The 20,189-nt window shown below is 36.0% G+C and overlaps 1 long non-coding RNA gene across 1 annotated transcript in view; it reads right to left on the bottom strand.

The window, feature by feature from the left end:
- LOC138713829 (uncharacterized) overlaps positions 1-4,666 on the bottom strand; it is a 280,083-nt gene extending 275,417 nt beyond the window's left edge. The window contains exon 1 of the long non-coding RNA XR_011335995.1: positions 4,458-4,666. This is a non-coding gene — a long non-coding RNA (uncharacterized lncRNA). The remainder of the gene's footprint in view (positions 1-4,457) is intronic.
- Positions 4,667-20,189: the final 15,523 nt, after the last annotated feature.

Genomic DNA, 20,189 nt, shown 5'->3' on the forward strand with positions numbered 1-20,189 from the left:
TGCTGAGGACTAATTTTCCGTAATGATAAGCATGAGTTGAAATGAACGAAAGACACTGTGTTAACTCACCTCAACTCTGAGAATATTCAAAGTCAGAGATGCACGATGAGCACTGGTAGTATAACGACATATATTTCTCAGGCCTAGTCATTAAATCACCTATTTGCATGGGTATCAGTGTTCTCCATAAAATAAACCTATTGTCTAGAAAGGACTTTTATTTTAAAACTCACTAAGTCTGAAATAATTTTCCAGAATCGATCTAAGAGTGTTATAAAGTCTGTACTGTACAATGGATTGATGTAATATCCTTATAAACTATTATGTACTGACAAACTGAATGAATAGAACAACCGTGGCTCTTGTTATATTAATGGAGGGGAAGGTTATAGCTGTAATGTGAGTCCGCCACTGCGTGAACATTTTAAGTGTTTTGTGGAGTGAGAGCAGCTCTGGCTGGCTAAACGGAGCTGCTCTCATGCCCGGCGCTGGTTTAAATTCTATTAATAATAAACCAAATTCCAAACAGAATAAAGATGCTGTATAATACCTAATACTCGTATATATTATAGCATTATTTTTATTTCAATACAACCTGGCAGAGTTAATAACAATGTTGAACATAGATTGGATAGGGTCTTGAAAAAATGAATAAGGAATTTTGAAAATAATTTTATAGAAATGAGCAAAGCATAGGACTTTTCCATTTTTTTTTAATATTCTGGGACAAATATATCTCTTCGGAAAACGTATTATGTGTCTTTAACGTGTTAAATTTTATGTTACCCTGTTAACATGTTTCGGCCTGCTATTGGCCATCTTCAGAACTGGTTTTTGCTGGTCTTGGCACCTTTTGTTTTGTTTCCTGTGGGGTGTGTTTGTGTAGTGTAATGTGGAGTCAAAGAGTGTGTGTGTTCTGAATTTGAGTTCAGTGTTCCTTTAAAGCGTGTGGTTAAAATGTATGTGACAATTTCGTGACGTGTTTTTCAACACTATCAATATATTATCTCAATAATGGTCTTCCCTGAGGTCTTTTCCCTGCAAGTCTTTCTTCAATCAGTAGCTTTAAAAAAATGGTGTTGCATTAAAATACCAAGAGCAGCTGACGGGGAGTTCCCAACACCACACCGTGAGAACAATATGATTCACAATCTTGCACAGGATACTTAATTACAAACACGTAGGAGCTGCGTATCCTCAGGACATGTGGAGGGCTGAGGTGAGGTTACGTAATAACAGCCCTGCAGACGCGGAGTAGTCAGGCACAGGCCAGAGTACAGGGAATTATTCTCTGCACAGGTCTGCTAAACGGTGAGATCGCAAAAACGTGTTCAAAAAAAAAAAAAAAAAAACAAGAGTGCATATTGCTATAGTAACACAGACGTCACGTTATTGGAGGAATACTAGATTACACACGGGAATTTTAACACTTGAGGTAGTCCTTCTGAACGCATAACCTAGGCTTATAAAAATGTTCTGGTACTCATTTTTGACGTGCAACGTCTATTTTAGATCTACACTAATAGAAAAATGAAAGAATTTTTGTGGAAAAGAAATTTGACTTCGGATGCCGTGGAAAAGCTTACGTCACATCCGATAAAATGACAACTAAACGTGCTCATTCCGATATAAATTAACTGGTACAAACTGAAAATGTGGAATATCAGAGATAACTTAAATCGTCATATATTATTACGATGTACCGAAGTACTACTGTTCTGGTGTGGAAGAGAAGACCTGATGACTTTAACTATATCAAAGTAAATAAATAAATAAATAAATAATACATAAATAATAAATAAGTAAATAAAGAAGTAGATGAATAAATAAGTCAAATCAATTAATGGATTTATGGATGAGTATGTAAGTAAATACGTAAATAGATAAGTATATAGATAAATAAATAGATAAATGGATAAATAGATAAATACATGGATGGTTAGAAAGTAAACAAGTAAATAATTAAATAACTAAGTCAGTAAATAAGTCAGTAAATAACTAAGTAAAAATAAGCAAGTAAAAAGTAAATAAGAAAGTAGAAAGTACTCGTATATTAGCAAGTAGAAAGTAAATAAACGAATAGAAAGTCAATAAGCGAATAGAAAGAAAATATACGAGTAGAAAGTAAATAAGGAAGTAGAAAGTAAGTGAATAAGTGCAGTAGAAAGTAAGAGGATAAGTAAAATGTAAGTCAATAAGTAAAAATTAAGGAAATAAATAAGCAAGTAGGCCTAAATAAACAAGTATATAAATAAATTAGTAAATAAAAAATAAATAAGTAAATAAATAAGGGAGTAGATGAATAAAAAAGTAAATAAATTAATGGATTGATGGATGAGTATATAAGTAAATACGTAAATAGATAAGTAGATAGATAAATAAATAGATAAATACATGAATGGTTGGATGGATGGATAGAAAGTAAACAAGTAAATAATTAAGTAACTAAGTCAGTAAATAACTAAGTAAAAATAAGCAAGTAAAAAGTAAATAAGAAAGTAGAAAGTACTCGTATATTAGCAAGTAAAAAGTAAATAAGAAAGTAGAAAGTACTCGTATATTAGCAAGTAGAAAGTAAATAAGAAAGTAGAAAGTACTCGTATATTAGCAAGTAGAAAGTAAATAAGCGAATAGAAAGTCAATAAGCGAAGGAATAGAAGGAAAATAAACAAGTTAGAAAGTAAATAAGGAAGTAGAAAGTAAGTGAATAAGTATAAAGTAACGGAATAAGTAATAATTAAGGAAATAAATAAGCAAGTAGGCCTGAATAAATAAGTAAAGTAAGTAAATAAGTAAATAAATAAATAAATAAATAAGTGAATAACTAATAAGTAGATAAGAAAGTAAACAAATAAATAATTAAATGGATGAATGAATGGATGAATAGGTGGATGGATGATTAAATAAGTAAATACGTAAATATATAGGAAAATGGATAAATAGATAAATAGATGGCTGAGTGGATGAATGGATGAATTGAAAGTAAACAGGTAAATAAATAAGTAAAAATAAGCAAGCAAAAAGTAAATAAGGAAGTACAAAGCAAATAAGCAAATAGAAAGTAAATACTGTAAGTAGAAAGTAAGTGAATAAGTAAAATGTAAGTAAATAGGTAAAAAATAAGTAAAAAATAAGCAAGTAAGTAAAAATTAGTATATAAATAAATAAATAAAATTAATAAATATTAGATGGCAGTGTTGCCGCGGTAATAAATAACCTACGAATCTTTCAGTTACCGGTACATCACTTGTTTCAATTGGCGAAAGCATATTATTTTATCTGTCATAACGTTCCTTATGTGAGTGAGTTAAAACTAGGTCTACGTGTGGAAACAGGAAATGTAGCCTACGGTGAAGTGAGAGAAACTTTACCATAAAAAGTTTAAACCTTAATATCATACCTATTTACAATCTATTGTATATCAGGGAGTAAGGTAGTGACTAATCTGACTATTCGGATAGAAAATGATCCTAACCCTTTGGAGATAACTTGCTGATAGAAGAGTTCAGAGTGAATACTTCAGTTACATTTCCTGTTTCCACACATAGACCTAGTTCTAACTTCTAATCCTAATTATACGATACGTAATTTAAATGCACTTGTTAATGCGATGTATTTCTTTATCAATTTAATTGATAAAGACATTTTAATTTCAATTAACAAAACACATTACAGTTTTATTTTCAATAGAAATGTGCCCTTTAACACCCACACTGTTCAACATCTATTTGAGGATTTAGTGAAGAACTGTTTTCAGAACATGGGAGGGGTGACAGTAGGAGGAAGAAGAATAAAGTGCATAAGATTTGACGATAATTATGGTGTTGTTAGCAGAAGAGGAGACGATACTAAGAGATATGCTAGTGGAGTTAAATGACAGCTGTGAATAATATGGAATGAAGATAAATGCAAACAAAACGAAGATCATGGTTATCGGAAGAAAAATAAAGAAGATAAACGTGCGAATTCTAAATGAAGCAGTGGAACAAGTGGACAATTTCAATTACTTGGGGTGTACTATAAATAGATCTGAAGTCTGATAAGTGTAATATATTATTAGTCACCGATGTATGCAATGAAGGGAGGAAAAACTGGCCACCCAACCCCATTATCTCCTGGCTTAGTTGCCTCATGGGTGATGATTAATTGGTGTCACTTCTGAGGTTCAAAGTTGTCTTCGGACAGTCACTAAACAACAACTATAAGTAATAACATGAGCTGCTGTCAACAATATATTATATATTTATTAATTTGTCCTATAGAATAATATCTGTAATATTGACAATTAATATTTGAGGGGAAAAATTCGCTCCGGCGCCGGGGATCGAACCCGGATCCTTGGTTCTACGTACCAAGCGCTCTGACCACTGAGCTACGACGAATTCAATCCAGACCTATTCGGAGCGAATTTTTCTCCTCAAATATTAATTTCTGTCAACAAGTCAAAAGAAGGATACTTACTTACTGGCTTTTAAGGAACCCGGAGGTTCATTGCCGCCCTCACATAAGCCCGCCATTGGTCCCTATCCTGAGCAAGATTAATCCATTCTCTATCATCATATCCCACCTCCCTCAAATCCATTTTAATATTATCTTCCCATCTACGTCTCGGCCTCCCTAAAGGTCTTTTTCCCTCCGGCCTCCCAACTAACACTCTATATGCATTTCTGGATTCGCCCATACGTCAAAAGGAAGCTGTTAGAAAAAGGAGCATTTTCTGTACCTTTGGATAAAAGCTATCCTAAGGAAGAGACTAGTGAAGTGCTTTGTGTGGAGTGTGACATTGTATGGGACAGAAACTTGAACATTACGACGAAATGAAGAGAAGCGACTAGAAGCATTTGGAAAGTGGATGTGATGAAGAATGGAGCGTGTGAAATGGACAGAAGATTAAGAAATGAATCTGTATTGGAAAGAGTGGGTGAAGAAAGAATAATTCTGAAATTGGTCAGGAAGAGAAGAAGGAAATTGGATGGGTCACTGGCTAAGAAGAAAATACCCACTGAAAGATGCACTGAAAGGAATGGTGAACAGGAGAAAAGTTCGGAGGAAAAGAAGATGAGAGATGATATACAACTTTAAGATATATGGATCGTATGCGGAGACGAAAAGGAAGGCGAAAAATAGAGAAGATTGGGGAATGCTGGGTTTGCAGTGAAGGATCTGCCATTGGACAGAGAACTATGAATAACATTTATAATAGATAAGAACCGCTAATGTAGGAAAGGATAACTCCTTACTTTCATTGGGAAATCATTAATTAACCTAGTCTTTTATTTCTTAAATGTTTATAAAAGTAGAATATTTTAATTTTAAATGTACATTTTTCACATTTTTTCTTTAATAGTGCTGCTCAATTATTTTCTAGAGCTCCTTCAGTGGAACAGCGAAAGCAGGAGTGAGACAAGTGACCAACGGGCTTGGAGCTCACATATTCAGTTTCTCTCAGCCCCGAACTCCCTTTGCAGGACGCGTTTTTGCGTATCTTTTAAAATCCTCCTCCCATTTCCCTCACTCTTTCAATTCAATTCAATTATTTTTTTAGTCTTAAGGCCCATTCACAATGAAAATTAAACATAACCGTAACATAAACACAGAAGTTTGAGTTCAGATTACTAAATAGGATCATTCACAATGATTCACATAAGCATTGACATAAACATTACCGTAAGACGTTAACATGAAAGTTTGTAAACTCCAAACTTTCATGCTTATGTTTACGTGATTTGCAAACAGTACACAATCGTGGAGCGCTGAAGTATACGACAGAATATGAGGAAATGACGTCGTTGTTATAAATAATTGATTAAATGGCGATCTTACTCGTGTTAATTGTGTAAGCATGTGCGGCTTACAGCTGTTTCGGTGCTTCTTCACACCATCCTCAGAGCCTACTAGATCTCGGCGTCATCCGAACTTCGCTGCTTGTTGTGTGGGTGCGTTCGATTGTTGAAAAGTGTTGAAATGTGGTGTCAAATAGTGTGAGTGTTCTGAAATTGATCTGTGTGTTGAGAATTTGATCAGGGTGTGTTTTAGTGAGTCTGTATATTTCATATTGTTCTAGTGTGTTGAGTTTTTGGTTTTTGGGTTGTATGTGTAGGATTTCCATGTCTGTATTTATGTTATTGTATGTGTGGTTAGCATTAGTTATGTGTTCGGAATATGTAGATGTATTGTGTCCTCTGGTTATTCCTTTAATGTGTTCTTTGTATCGAGATTGGAATGATCTACCTGTCTGTCCAATGTAGAAACTGTCGCAACTATTGCATGTGAGTTTGTATACGCCTGTGTGGTTGTATTTATTACATTATTACATTGGACAGACAGGCAGATTATTCCAAACTCGATACAAAGAACACATTAAAGCAATAGCCAGAGGACACAATACATCTACATATGCCGAACACATAACTAATGCTAACCACACATACAATAACATAAATACAGACATGGAAATCCTACACATACAACCCAAAAACCAAAAACTCGACACACTAGATAATAATAATAATAATAATAATAATAATAATAATAATAATAATAATAATAATAATAATAATAATAATACGTGGCGCTACAGCCCACGAAGGGCCAAGACCGACCGGCCGGCTGCTGGCCTCACGGCCACATGCCGAAGCAGAGGTGGACGATCATCCAACCAGAACGGAAGTATCGTGTGGTTAGCACGATGAACCCCCCCAGCCGTTATAGATGGTTTGCGTAACCGGATTTCGCTACCTATCATAGTCCTCAAGTGCATCACGATACTGGGTGGGCACCGATCCCATAAACTGGCCGAAATTTCATGAGAAAATTTCTTCCCCCATGAGGACTCGAACCAGCGCGCATTCCGTAACGCGAGTTCTAGGCAGGATGCCTTAGCCCACGACGCCATGGCGCGGGACCAACACACTAGAACAATATGAAATATAGAGACACACTAAAACACATCCTGATCAAATTCTCAACACACAGATCAATTTCAGAACACACACGCTATTTGACACCACATTTCAACACTTTCCAACAATCGAACGCACCCACACAACAGGCAGCGAAGTTCGAGATGACGCCGAGATCTAGTAGGGTCTGAGGATGGTGTGAAGAAGCACCGGGTCCACACCTGTGGAGTAACGGTTAGCGCGTCTGGCCGCGAAACCAGGTGGCCCAGGTTCGAATCCCGGTCGGAGCAAGTTACCTGGTTGAGGTTTTTTCCGGGGTTTTCCCTCAACTCAATACGAGCAAATGCTGGGTAACTTTCGGTGCTGAACCCCGGACTCATTTCACCGGCATTATCACCTTCATATCATTCAGACGCTAAATAACCTAGATGTTGATACAGCGTCGTAAAATAACCCAATAAAATAAATAAAAACGAAGAGGAAGGAGAAAAATAGAGAAGGTTAGGGAATGCTGGGTTTGCAGTGAAGGATCTGCCATTGCACAGAAAACTATGAATGACATTTTGTAATAGATAACAACCGCTAATGTAGGAAAGGGTAACTCCTTGCTTTAATTTGGGAAATTATTAATTAACTCGTCTTTTATTTCTTAAATGTTTATAAAAGTACAATATTTTAATTTAAAAGTACATTTTTCATATTTTTATATAATAGTGCTGCTCAATTATTTTGTAGAGCTCCTTCAGTGGAGCAGCGAAACCAGGCCTGAGACAAGTGACCAACGGGCTTGGAGCTCACATATTCAGTTTCTCTCAGCCCCGAACTCCCTTTGCAAGACGCGTTTTTGCGTAGCTTTTAAATTCCTCCTTCCATTTCCCTCTCTCTCTTTCAATTCAATTCAATTGTTTTTTTTAGTCTTAAGACGCATTCACAATGAAAATTAAACATAAACGTAACATAAACACAGAAGTTTGAGTTCAGATTATTAAATGGGATCATTCACAATGATTGACATAAGCATTGACATAAACATTACCGTTAGACGTTAACATGAAAGTTTGTAAACTCCAAACTTTCATGCTTATGCTTACGTGATTTGCAAACAGAACACAATCGCGGAGCGCTAAGTATACAACAGAATGTGAGGAAATGACGTCGTTATGTTTCCATGGTTACCAAGTATCTTTGCGGTTATGTTTATGTTTCCATCGTGAATGTTCTTGATTTTACCACAGTCTACTATATAAAGTCACGAAGCTTGAATTTTGAGGGTGCTAGAAACAATAGACTGTGACGGTACTATTTTGCATTGCCTGTAATGAGGCGATATTAGCGATCCTAGTGGTGAGCAACTATCTAATGTTTGCATATTTACTACGTATTGAGCTTCGCGACTGTAATTTTACCGTAACGTTTACATTTTTAAGTTAACGCTTACGTTATGTTTAATTTTCATTGTGGGTCTCCCCTCCCAGTGAAGCTATAAGAAGTACATTAATTTTAAATGATGTCCTTATGTCAAATTTCACTCGTGTTTAAAGGCTCAGCTACTTTAGTTACCCCTGTCTTATTCAAATTTCAAAATCAGAATCACGACGGACTCTAATGAATCTCAAAGCATGCCAACTTTGAAAGGAAGAATCCATTAATTACAGCTCCTCACGTCAGGTGTACTCGTATCAACTGTAGGCCATTCAAGAGTTCGGCATCGGGAGCCGTGTGATGCATCATGGGAAGAGTGGAAAGGAATCCAGCTCCCTCCTTTCACCTTTATCTTTGTTCATTACCTCGCCGCCTCCACCTCCACCTCTCCCCCCTCTTACCGGCGTAGAACAATGGCGACCACGAGGGCCGTGCCAGTGGCCAGCAGATTACCACGTCAAGAGGTATCGAGAGACCCCTGACTGCAGGATCTGCAATAAAGACGCTGCTGTGTTTGTGCAGTTGTCATAATTGGGCCAGAATTTACTATTTAGTATGCACAAAAACTGAAATATGCAAAAACATGCAACATCCAATGTGTTGTACTACTTACTTACTGGCTTTTAAGGAACCCGGAGGTTCATTGCCGCCCTCACATAAGCCCTCCATCGGTCCCCATCCTGAGCAAGATTAATCCAGTCTCTATCATCATATCCCACCTCCCTCAAATCCATTTTAATATTATCCTCCCATCTACGTCTCGGCTTCTCCAAAGGTCTTTTTCCCTGCAGCATCCCAACTAACAGTCTATAGGCTATATATTTCTGGATTCGCCCATATGTGCTACATGCCCTGTCCATCTCAAACGTCTGGATTTAATGTTCCTAATTATGTCAGGTGAAGAATACAATGCGTGCAGTTCTGCGTTGTGTAACTTTCTCTACTCTCCTGTAACTTCACCCCTGTTAGCCCCAAATATTTTCCTAAGCAACTTATACTCAAACACCCTTAACCTCTGTTTCTCTCTCAAAGTGAGAGTCCAAGTTCACAACCATACAGAACAACTGTTACTAACTGTTTTATAAATTCTGACTTTCAGCTTTTTTGAGAGCAGACTAGATGACAAAAGCTTCTCAACCGAATAATAGCAGGCATTTCCCCTGTTTATTCTGCATTTAATTTCCTCCGAGTGTCATTTACATTTGTTACTGTTGCTGTATTTGAATTTTTCCATCTCTTCAACGGATAAATTTTCAACTTTTATATTTACATTTCGTACTATGTTCTAGTCACGAGACATAATCTTATACTTTGTATTTTCGGGATTTATTTCGAACGTATCTCTTATATATATACTCTGACGTTGTCTATGGCTGTAAATCGCTGAATGACATTAAATTCATCTATCTATCTATCTATCTATCTATCTATCTATCTATCTATCTATCTATCTATCTATCTATCTATCTATCTATCTATCTATCTATCTATCTATCTATCTATCTATCTATCTATCTATCTATCTATCTATCTATCTGTCTGTCTGTCTGTCTGTCTGTCTGTCTGTCTGTCTGTCTGTCTGTCTGTCTGTCTGTCTGTCTGTCTGTCTGTCTGTCTGTCTGTCTGTCTATCTATCTATCTATCTATCTATCTATCTATCTATCTATCTATCTATCTATCTATCTATCTATCTATCTATCTATCTATCTATCTATCTATCGATCCATCCATCCATCCATCCATCCATCACGTTAGTTCCTAAAATGCTAATTTGGCCGTCTTTTCAGTGTTATCAGCTAATACCAGATATCACAAAAGAGGTTAAAATCACAATGCCATGTACTGAAATACTATAATAATAATAATAATAATAATAATAATAATAATAATAATAATAATAATAATAATAGTAATAATAATAATAATAATAATAATAATAATATAGTATTAACAATAACAATGTCTTTGTTATTTACTTATTTATCACTCTCTTATCTTTATGTTGGGAGGTGTTTTCTAAATGGTTAAATAGTTTGTGAAAAAGTATATTTTCCTCCTGGACCTCTCGCACATTATGTTGGTAATTAGTAGATTAATATGATCTAATTAAAATGTATTTTGTCTGCCAACATGAAATACATTACTTTGACTACATAGTTTTAGGATTTACGAGATCTAACCTAAAAATCTATTTGTTTCATCACGTGAAGTGATTAATTAGAATTCCGAAAACATAATACTACTTTGAAATGTGCCTTACTTGAAATATTGTCTACATACTCCTACGTCGCTACCATGCTATTTCCTCTCTTGAACATTTTAATAAATATCTGAACACTAAGAAAATAATATATTTTTGTCCATTAGCCACGTGTATGTTTCATACCAGTAGGCCTATAAGTTATATTTTATTTAATTACAGTTATCTGAATATACGTTGAATTGGAATCACAACGCAACGCAACTGAATTAGGTAATTGATATTAATATTAATACCGGTATTACTAATTAATTATTATTTACGTTCAAATTTCGCAAGCTTACTTAGATACTTCCATTTCATCAGATTCCTTCTACTGTAAATCAAAATTATTGCTGCCAACAATAGTTAGAAAATAGCTGCTAGTTATACAGAGTTGTTTCCCATCTCTGATAACGAATTTGAATGACGTCATGTGCGTCAGTAATCACACCGACAGCTGAACTGTGGCGAGAGGTGACAGACCAGTAGTGAGAGATTTCATAATTAGAGTGCACGGTGTATCACAGTAGCAATGCCCAAGAAAATCGAGCCTTTTTGGGAGGGGTACATAACAACCCTTTCCGATGCCAAGTACAGTTACGTGAAAATCATAGGAGCCTGCAAAAACGTGGTTTCGTTATTTCCAAGAAAGGCATCTTGTGTATACCTAATAAAACTGGCAAAGCTCCGATGGGATTAATTTCAGAGTGGAAAAAGCAAGCAAATCCACCCCCCGTCACAAGTCGCCGCAGCCCACGAGACCTTCACACCCTCATGCCGAAGCAGAGATGGACGATCATCAAACCAGAATGAAGTATCTTGTGGTTAGCATGAAGATCCCCCTAGCCGTTATAGCTGGCTTTCGCAACCGGATTTCGCTATCTATCGTAGCTCCCCAAGTGCATCACGATGCTGGGTGGATACCGGTTCCATACACTGACCGAAATTTCATGATAAAATTTCTTTCTCCATGAGGACCCGAACTAATAAGTAATAAATAATAAAATAATACATTGGAAAAATAAATCAAAATGTTCACCAAAAATCCATTTACGTTCCCCCCTTAATAAATTAAAGAAAACACTTCGTGTAATAGGAATTCATATTATAATATGTGTTAAACCAGCGCTTCTCAAACTATGGTTCGCGGACCTCGAGGTCTGCCCTTTTGGTCCTTGAAAAAAAGACAGAAAAAAATTCAAACGACTTGCGTATCACACTATAGCTGAAAATCTCAGAGTTTGTTAATGACACATGGCAATCGCCTTTCACTTTTTCTCCCAGTACTGACATTTTATGAAATTTATTTACCCTACCCGTCTATCGACTTCCCACTCTACTCTCAGCAACAAAAGAGGGATTTAAAGCACTATGAAGTGGTGTTTCTCGCTATGTTTTCCCTGCACATCTGGCGCCGCGCCTGTAACCCAGCCAGGGACCACCCGAATTCATAACAGAGGACCAAAGTACCGAACCTTTTCATGTATTTATGACTTTCTTAATAGTTTGCACATTGAAATGGTCACGTACTGTACGTCGTACACCAATAATGGAACATGCAAAATTGCATCTTTACTTGTTGAAAATCGGGCATGTTTTATTGAAAATCTGCATTAATTTTTTTATTTCTCCTTTTGCAGATGACGATATAAGACATTTTCTTCTATTAACATTAACTTAATTAGTTAATACTAATATAAAATTAATTGAATTAAATTAATTTTAATTAATTTTTTTCTACATTAAAATTTAATATTCATATTCATATTATTTATTTGCCTGAAGGTACAAGAATACAAGAGGCCTCGTCAATGTGATAATATAAAAAACAATGTGTCAATATTTAAGATATTAAAAGAGTAAAAAATAATAAAATTTAACTAAAATAGTACATCATTTTCAAAAAATTCATTCACATTATAAAAGGGATTATTTTGTAGCCATCTCTTAATCTGAAATTTAAATTGTGTTTCATTAAGTGCCTTTATATTTGTAGGTATCTTATTATATACTTTTATTGCAGTAATTACATAGCTTGATTGTGTTTTTTGCAACCTGACATGTAGTACGTTTAATTGATCATTATTTCTGGTTTCATAGCGATGCAGATCTACTATACTTGTATAATTAGTAATATTCTTGTTTACATACATTAAAAGTTAAAAAATATATAGATTGTAGACTGTCATAATCTTTTCATTTTTGAAAAGAGATCTACATGATAGTCTGGGTGGTGACATTGTTATAATACGAACTGCCTTTTTCTGCAGTAACAGAATGTTTGGAAGGTCAGAACTATTTCCATATAAAAGTAATCCATATCTAATAACACTTTCAAATAGTGCATAGTAAACTTGTTTTAAATAACGTTTGGGAATCTTGTACATGATACTTCTCAAGAGATAAATTACTCTAGAAATTCTTTTACATACGTAACTGACATGGCTATTACACCTTAGTTTAGGATCCAAATACATACCCAGCATCTTTACAGATTCATTTATCACATTATTTTGGGTTTGTTTCAAACTTAGAGTTAACACATGAGTTTTTTCATCATTAACAATAAATCCATTAATTGAAAACCACTTTCTTATTTGAGCAAATACAGCTTGCTTCATAAAATCTAACTCAGCGGTATTATTATGTGTGATAACAAAAGTTGTATCGTCAGCATACATTATAGTTTTAGCCAACATATTGTATGGCAAGTCATTAATCATAATAAGAAACAAGAATAGAGCTCTAAGTATATTGATATTAAAATATGCTACATAATATGTGATAAATTTGCTTTCCAAGGGAACAAAAGTAAGGTGGTCCGAGGGATTGTTCTGACTTAAAAGGTGGTTTCCACTTCAGAAAAGTTTGAGAAACGCTGTGTTAAACTACTGAAATCTGTTTACTAGTTAGGCCTATATCCGTGGCGGGCCAGGTTCCAGACTGAAGCGAACGAACACAGCTTATCTGTTCTGCACACGTTACTTGTCTGTATCCGGTACAATATTTATACCAGTTATTAAAATATCTGACCAGCCATTAGAATCCCCTTCGTATATAATTAACCAGTGAATACACTGGGGATAAAAGTAAGGCTGTGAGATTGTTAACTCGCCCGCTATGAACGGTTTTAATTGGCTGCTACAGTATAACCTTTTTGGCATTACCATGAGAACGAAGTGATCATTATAAAAAAGTACATCAAGCAGAGAACTGCTCGCTTTGACCTTTGTAAACTTATTCGGAATGAACAAGAGGGGCGGCGAGCCCGCGTCAAAAGGAATACATCCTGGAGCCAGTAGCCGCTCTCGGGATGGGCTTAAACATCAATAAAAACAGCCCATTTCCTGGCCCATAAAGCCGGGACCAGCGGAGTGGCTATTAAGGGGCCAGTTTACAATAAAGAACTCCTGCCTTCTTTTATAGTCCGATTCACTCTCTGGTATTGAGAAATCAAATTTTAATTTATCAGAAAAACTAAGAGGCAATTGAAGAGATAGCGAGTAAAAAAGAACGTGAGGAATTTCCATGTACATCTGGAAAGATACGCCGTACTATAAGAAGAAATAAAAACAAATAAAATAAAATGAGGGATCGGAGAAAGAAAAATAACAAATAAAGGAAATCGAAAAGAAAGGAAGAGAGAAATAGGGAAGAAAATAATTATGAAAATACAAATATTATGTAAATGCTGTACTTAATGTGATTTTGTGACAGAAACTTACCATGAAATTCCTGCAACAACAGCAAGAATGAATAATTCGATGATAGAGGTTAAGTTATTTTTTGTGCAAATAAAGTTTTGTTCTCCAGGTGAATTCACAAGTTAGATTCTACAAGTGAATTGTGAATTTGCAAAACGACTTAAGTCCACATTTTGGGGGTTTTGAGTTGAGAGCATGATTATGTTACTGTGTGCAAGGGGCATCGTTTAGTAGCAGAATGACTTCAATCCACGACTTTTTTTTATAGATTTTATTAGCAGCAGAATATTTGGTTAAGGGGTAAAACGCCTTTAGTCGTGGACTTAAGTTGTTTTTCCTGTCAAATACTGAAGAAACTTACATAATATGTAATTTTAATCATACACTCAGCTGACAAATAGTTTTTTTTTCTGTCTGTTGTCGTTGGTAATTCTTTCCGAACTTATCTCACGTTTACAATTCCTTCCAGTGCATCCTTCAGTAAGATATTCTATTCAGCCAGTGACACAACCAATTCCCTTTCTACTTCTTGATCATTTTCAGCATCATTCTTTCTCCACGCTTTCCAACACAGTGGTTTATCCCCGATCAATGAAACCAAAATTCAAGATATTCGTAAAATGCTTAAGTACATTCGTGATGAAGAAGACGTGCATACATTTTACGAAAACATTATAGCATGGAAGACAACAAAGAATTGAAAGATGAAACTAAGCTGATCTAAATGAGGGGGTGGAAAGCAATGGTGGATCATTAATGTTTAGGTGAGGGGTTTGAACTTTTTCCATTGCTGGTTGTCACAATAAAAAAATTAAGACACAACGTTTCGAAGGTGGTTCTCCCTTCGTCTTCAGGTGAAAGGAAGGAGAGAAAGGAAAAAACCTACTGTTGGGATCGTTACGTACAGCTATTCTGTATGACTTCTCTCCTTCCTTTCACCTGAAGACGAAGGGAGAACCACCCTTCGAAACGTTGCGTCTTAATTTTTTGATTGTGACAACCAGCAATGGAAAAAGTCCAAACCCCTCACCTAAACATTAATGAAACTAAGCTGTGGTCTCGTTGTAACACTCCTAAGAGTTGTCTGTGCCCTTGTTATGAACAAATTGTTCAAAGAAATGTTCAACAATTGCAATAAGGTTATTTTACGATTTTGATATAAATATATTTAGTTAAACATGTTTATGTGTCAGTAACCTAATAATTATAATGCAGGATTGAAGTTAATTTGCAGAACAACTTAAGTCCTGAAGATAATTAAATTTTTTACGACCTGAAGAAGAATACAAAAGTATGAATTCTTATAATAAAACTATTTCTCTTATATATAAAAAATTATATTGTAACAATATATGGTTCAGCGAGGCTAAAAACTACTTCTAGGGACTTAAGTCGTTTTGCAAATTCACCAAAGTGGATGTGGAAAAGCAAAATAATACTAGCATAAATTTTGAAAACGAGAAGCCAAGTAGATTGGGGTATGGGTGACTAGAATTTGAAATAAGAGATTAATAGAATACAGAGCTCTTCAATCGCTTAGTCTTAACCAAGACGGGGAAATTTGATGATATTTACGAATGTTGAACTCTTCTATTCCTTCGTATCTGTCGTCTCGCTTCACTTACCTTTCTTCCCACCACAATCTGAACACACGCTCTCGCCATGAAACAATACTAACAATACCATCCCATCGCACCTCCTCATACTCATCCTCTTTCACAATAGCCCTGCCAAGACTCTGGAATTCGTTACCTGCTAGCATCAGGGACTGTCGAAATAAAATTCAATTCAAACGCAAACTTACTAGGCACTTGGTCAGTAATTGAGACTCGTTCAGACATGGTTTCTTGTAAATAGTTCTTTTAATCTACCACAAAATATCTCAATATCCGGTAATTTCATCACTATAGAATTTTGTTATTGTAGGTTTAATTTGTAATTCAGTAAATACAAAAATATTCTTTGTTCTTAACTTCTATGATAAAATGTCTAGCTTTCATTAATCAGGTATTCTTGTCGTACTTTAATTTTTATTGTAATTGTAATTGTAAATTTAATATTAATTGTAATCTTATTGTTCATGTTATAGTTGTAATCCCCTGGTAGAGGGGCAGAGAAGGCCTGACGGCCTTATCTCTACCAGGTTAAATAAATAAATCTAATCTAATGTTGCAAATGTAACGGACGCAAGCACACGTTGTAGCCTGCTGCTGAAATTTGCATTTAGGTTACTTAATATAACATCGCAGTAGTTGAAGTGTGCCATCACGAGTTTTTATACAAGGATTCGTTTTAGTTTATCTGAAAGAAAGTACTTCAGTTGCTCTAATGAGCGAATCATGGAAAAGATTTTGTTTGGAAGTGTGATTCACATGTTGATTCCATTCCATGCGGCAGTCCATATAAATTTATAGGTTTTCAGAATCGAGTTGTATAGAATAATGACATTTTTTACAATAATTGGTGGTAAATTTTGTTTGTCACACTTCGATCTGTGATATTGTATTAAGATAACTTAAGATTTACTTAAATTTGAATTAAGTCCTTACGTTTTCGACCACAAGGGGATTGAATTAAAGTCATCATTAACTTTAGTTTTAGCGTCATATAGGTGTTTAGTTAGAGAACGGAAATAGAGTATATGTCGTCAGCTTAAATATGGTGTCGGCAGTGTGTTAGATTATAAAAAATATTATCATTGATTCAAAATTGGGAATAGTGAAGGTCCTAGTACAGAGCTTTGGGATACACCAGTCTTTGCAATACTCCAAGAGGAATAACGATTATTAATTATATACCTACTCACTTTTGGCGTTTAATTGTGCATTTAGTAAGTCTCCGTCTACAGAGTGGAAGGCTTTGGAGTAGTCTAAAAGTGTTAGTATTGTGATTTCCCTTTTATCTAAAGCTTCAAATTTACTCTCATTAATTTGAGCAATACAGTGAGAACAAGGAGAATGCTAATAATTATTGATACATAGCAATTAGGGGAGAGTCGGGTAGTATCGGACGTCGGGTAATATCGAACAGTGAGTTTCTTTCATCTACCACACGATGATAGTACCTGATTGACATGGTTACGTTTCTGTGATGTCGCATAGAGAAAAGTAACCATGTCATTCAGGTACTACCACATGGTGGTAGATGAAAGACACGCACTGTCCGATATTACCCGACGTCCGATACTACCCGACTCTCCCCTAAGTGTTACGGGAGCTTAATTTTAGGAAGGGAACGAACAATAGTCTTTTTCTATAAGTGTGAGTGAAATCATTATGCTTGCAGTTTGTGAAGGTGAGGTTGTAGGACAGGTTTTCTTCTACACTTCAGCCTCCGAAGAGCATCAAATAGAGACCTGCAATACTTACTTACAAAATGGACTACTCGTCTTAGAAGCAGCTTTGGAGAGAACAGCGGCTTCTTGGTCTGCACCGGATATCGTTCCCTCAATTTCTAGGAGTGCCAACACAGACTTACCCAATGTAGGAACGGAAATTCCAATTCATCTATATCATTAAGACACGGAATGCCCGGTTTGCTTAATGTAGCAAAGCTCCCTGTGTCACTTCCTACTGGACAAAACTCGTCTCCAAGTCGACGTGATGTTCGTAAACAATGCCGCAACACGAAGATAATCGCTCGATCTCAAACGAGCAACAACCACTAATCCATCAATACCATACTGTATTTTTGGTCCAGGGAAAATACTCGTCTTCAACGAAAACTTTGACCTCATAACTTTGTAGCAACAACGTATTATATTTTGGCCCTTTATGAAAACTCAACCCTGCCTTTTCGTAGCAATGGCGTATTGTATTTTGTCCTAGGGAAAATACTAGTCTGTTATTAAAACATTTACCCCCGGCCATCTCGTATCAATGCCGTAGGCCTATTCTATTTTTGGTCCAGGGAAAATACTCGTCTTTTACGAAAACACTCACTCCGCAACTTCGTAACATCGCCAGATTCTATTTTCGGTCCAGTGAAAATACTCGTTAGATTTCTACCTTCGTCATCTCGTAGCAACTTTGTATTACAGGGTGATCCGTTTGGATATGGAAAAATAAATTTAGTAGGTTATTTTACGACGCTTTATCAACAGCTTAGGTTATTTAGCGTCTGAATGAGATGACGGTGATAATGCCGGTGAAATGAGTCCAGGGTCCAGCACCGAAAGTTACCCAGCATTTGCTCATATTGGGTTGAGGGAAAACCCCGGAAAAAACCTCAACCAGGTAACTTGTCCCGACCGGAAATTGTCCCGACCGGAAATCGAACCCGGGCTACCTGGTTTCACAGCTAGACACGCTAACCGTTACTCCACAGGTGTGGACCGGAAAAATAAAAATAAAAACATCGTAAAACATTTACTACTGAACTTTATTTGTTGAAACTTTGTGCATACAACACTGAAAGATGAGAGATTCCTCAGAGCTCAACATGACCCCCATTGCGCACCCTGCACAACTCATAACGGTGATGCAATTCAGCCCATGTCCGTTGTAACATAAGAGGGGTGATTTATTGAAAAGCTTGAGTAATTTTTACTCTCAGAACATAAATGTTCCTGGGTTTCTGTGAATAGGTAATGTCTTTAACAAAACCCCACACGAAGAAGTTAGGAGGGGTTAGGTCTGGGGACTTTAGGGACTAAGCCAAGAGATAGCTGCTTCTCGTACTGGGTTTCGCCTGCAACCTCCTGCATGCGATACCACAACATTATGGAATCGTACTTAGGTACATTACGCATAACATACTCACGTCGAAATTCCTTTTGAACTCTTTTAACACTTTCAAGTTGTGCCCGCTGTTGATTTGTAGTAGTCATTTTAATCATCTACGATTTTCATTTGTCCTCTCAGATTACGCATTGTTGATCGTCATATATGGATACTCCCATCTTTTAATCATAATATAACCAGCAAGAAATTTTTCCTACTATCATAATAGCTTTATAACAATAAATTAATATTATCCATACCCCAACGGATCAGACTGTATTATATACTTTAATGTCATCTCTGATATCTTCTTTAATCCCGAACTTTTCTCCCGTTCACCATACCTTTCAGTACATCCTTCAGTATGCAGTTTCTTCTCATCCAGTAACCCAATCAATTCCTTTTCCTCTTCCTGATCAGCTTCAACATACTTCTTTCTTCGCCCACTCTTTCCAACACAGCTTCATTTCTTATTCTGTCGCGCTCTTCACTTCGTCGTAATGTTCATGTTCCTGCCCCATACAATGCCACACTCCACAGAAAACACTTCACTACTCTCTTCCTTAGTTCTTTTTCCATAGGTCTTTGTCATTGTCATTGCTATTCTCCTTTTGATTTCCTGGCAGTATTTCATGTTACTACCTATAGTACACCCCAAGTATTTGAAGCTATCCTCTTGCTCATTTAGAATTCGCAAGTTTACCTTCTTTATTTTTCTTTCGATATCCATGTTTGCATTTATCTTCATCTCAGACTGCTCACAGCTTTCAGTAGCATATCCCTTAGTATCGTCTCTTCTTTTCCTAACAACGCCATATTAGCATATCCACTTTATTATCATTTATCCATGCATGGAGGGCACTTCACTTTATTATGAGAATCTTGAGAAAGGCTAGCCCCAAATCGACGGAAATAGTATATCTAACGTTAGTGCGACCGTTAATGGAATACGGAACTACGTGTTGGGATCCCTATAGAATATATCAGATAAATTCCTTAGAAAGAATCCAGTATAGGGCAGCTAAATTTGTTAAAGGTAAAAGAGAAGATGGGAACGATACGATAAAAGAACTTAAATGGGAAACATTGGAAGACAGACGTAGAAAAACTAGAATAACATCATTGTATAGAGCACATCTAGGTCAGAAAGCATGGGTAGACATAACGGCTCGGTTAGAAAAGCCAACGTACTATGGTA

Source organism: Periplaneta americana, chromosome 14 (assembly GCF_040183065.1).
Source record: "Periplaneta americana isolate PAMFEO1 chromosome 14, P.americana_PAMFEO1_priV1, whole genome shotgun sequence".
NCBI lineage: Eukaryota > Metazoa > Arthropoda > Insecta > Blattodea > Blattidae > Periplaneta > Periplaneta americana.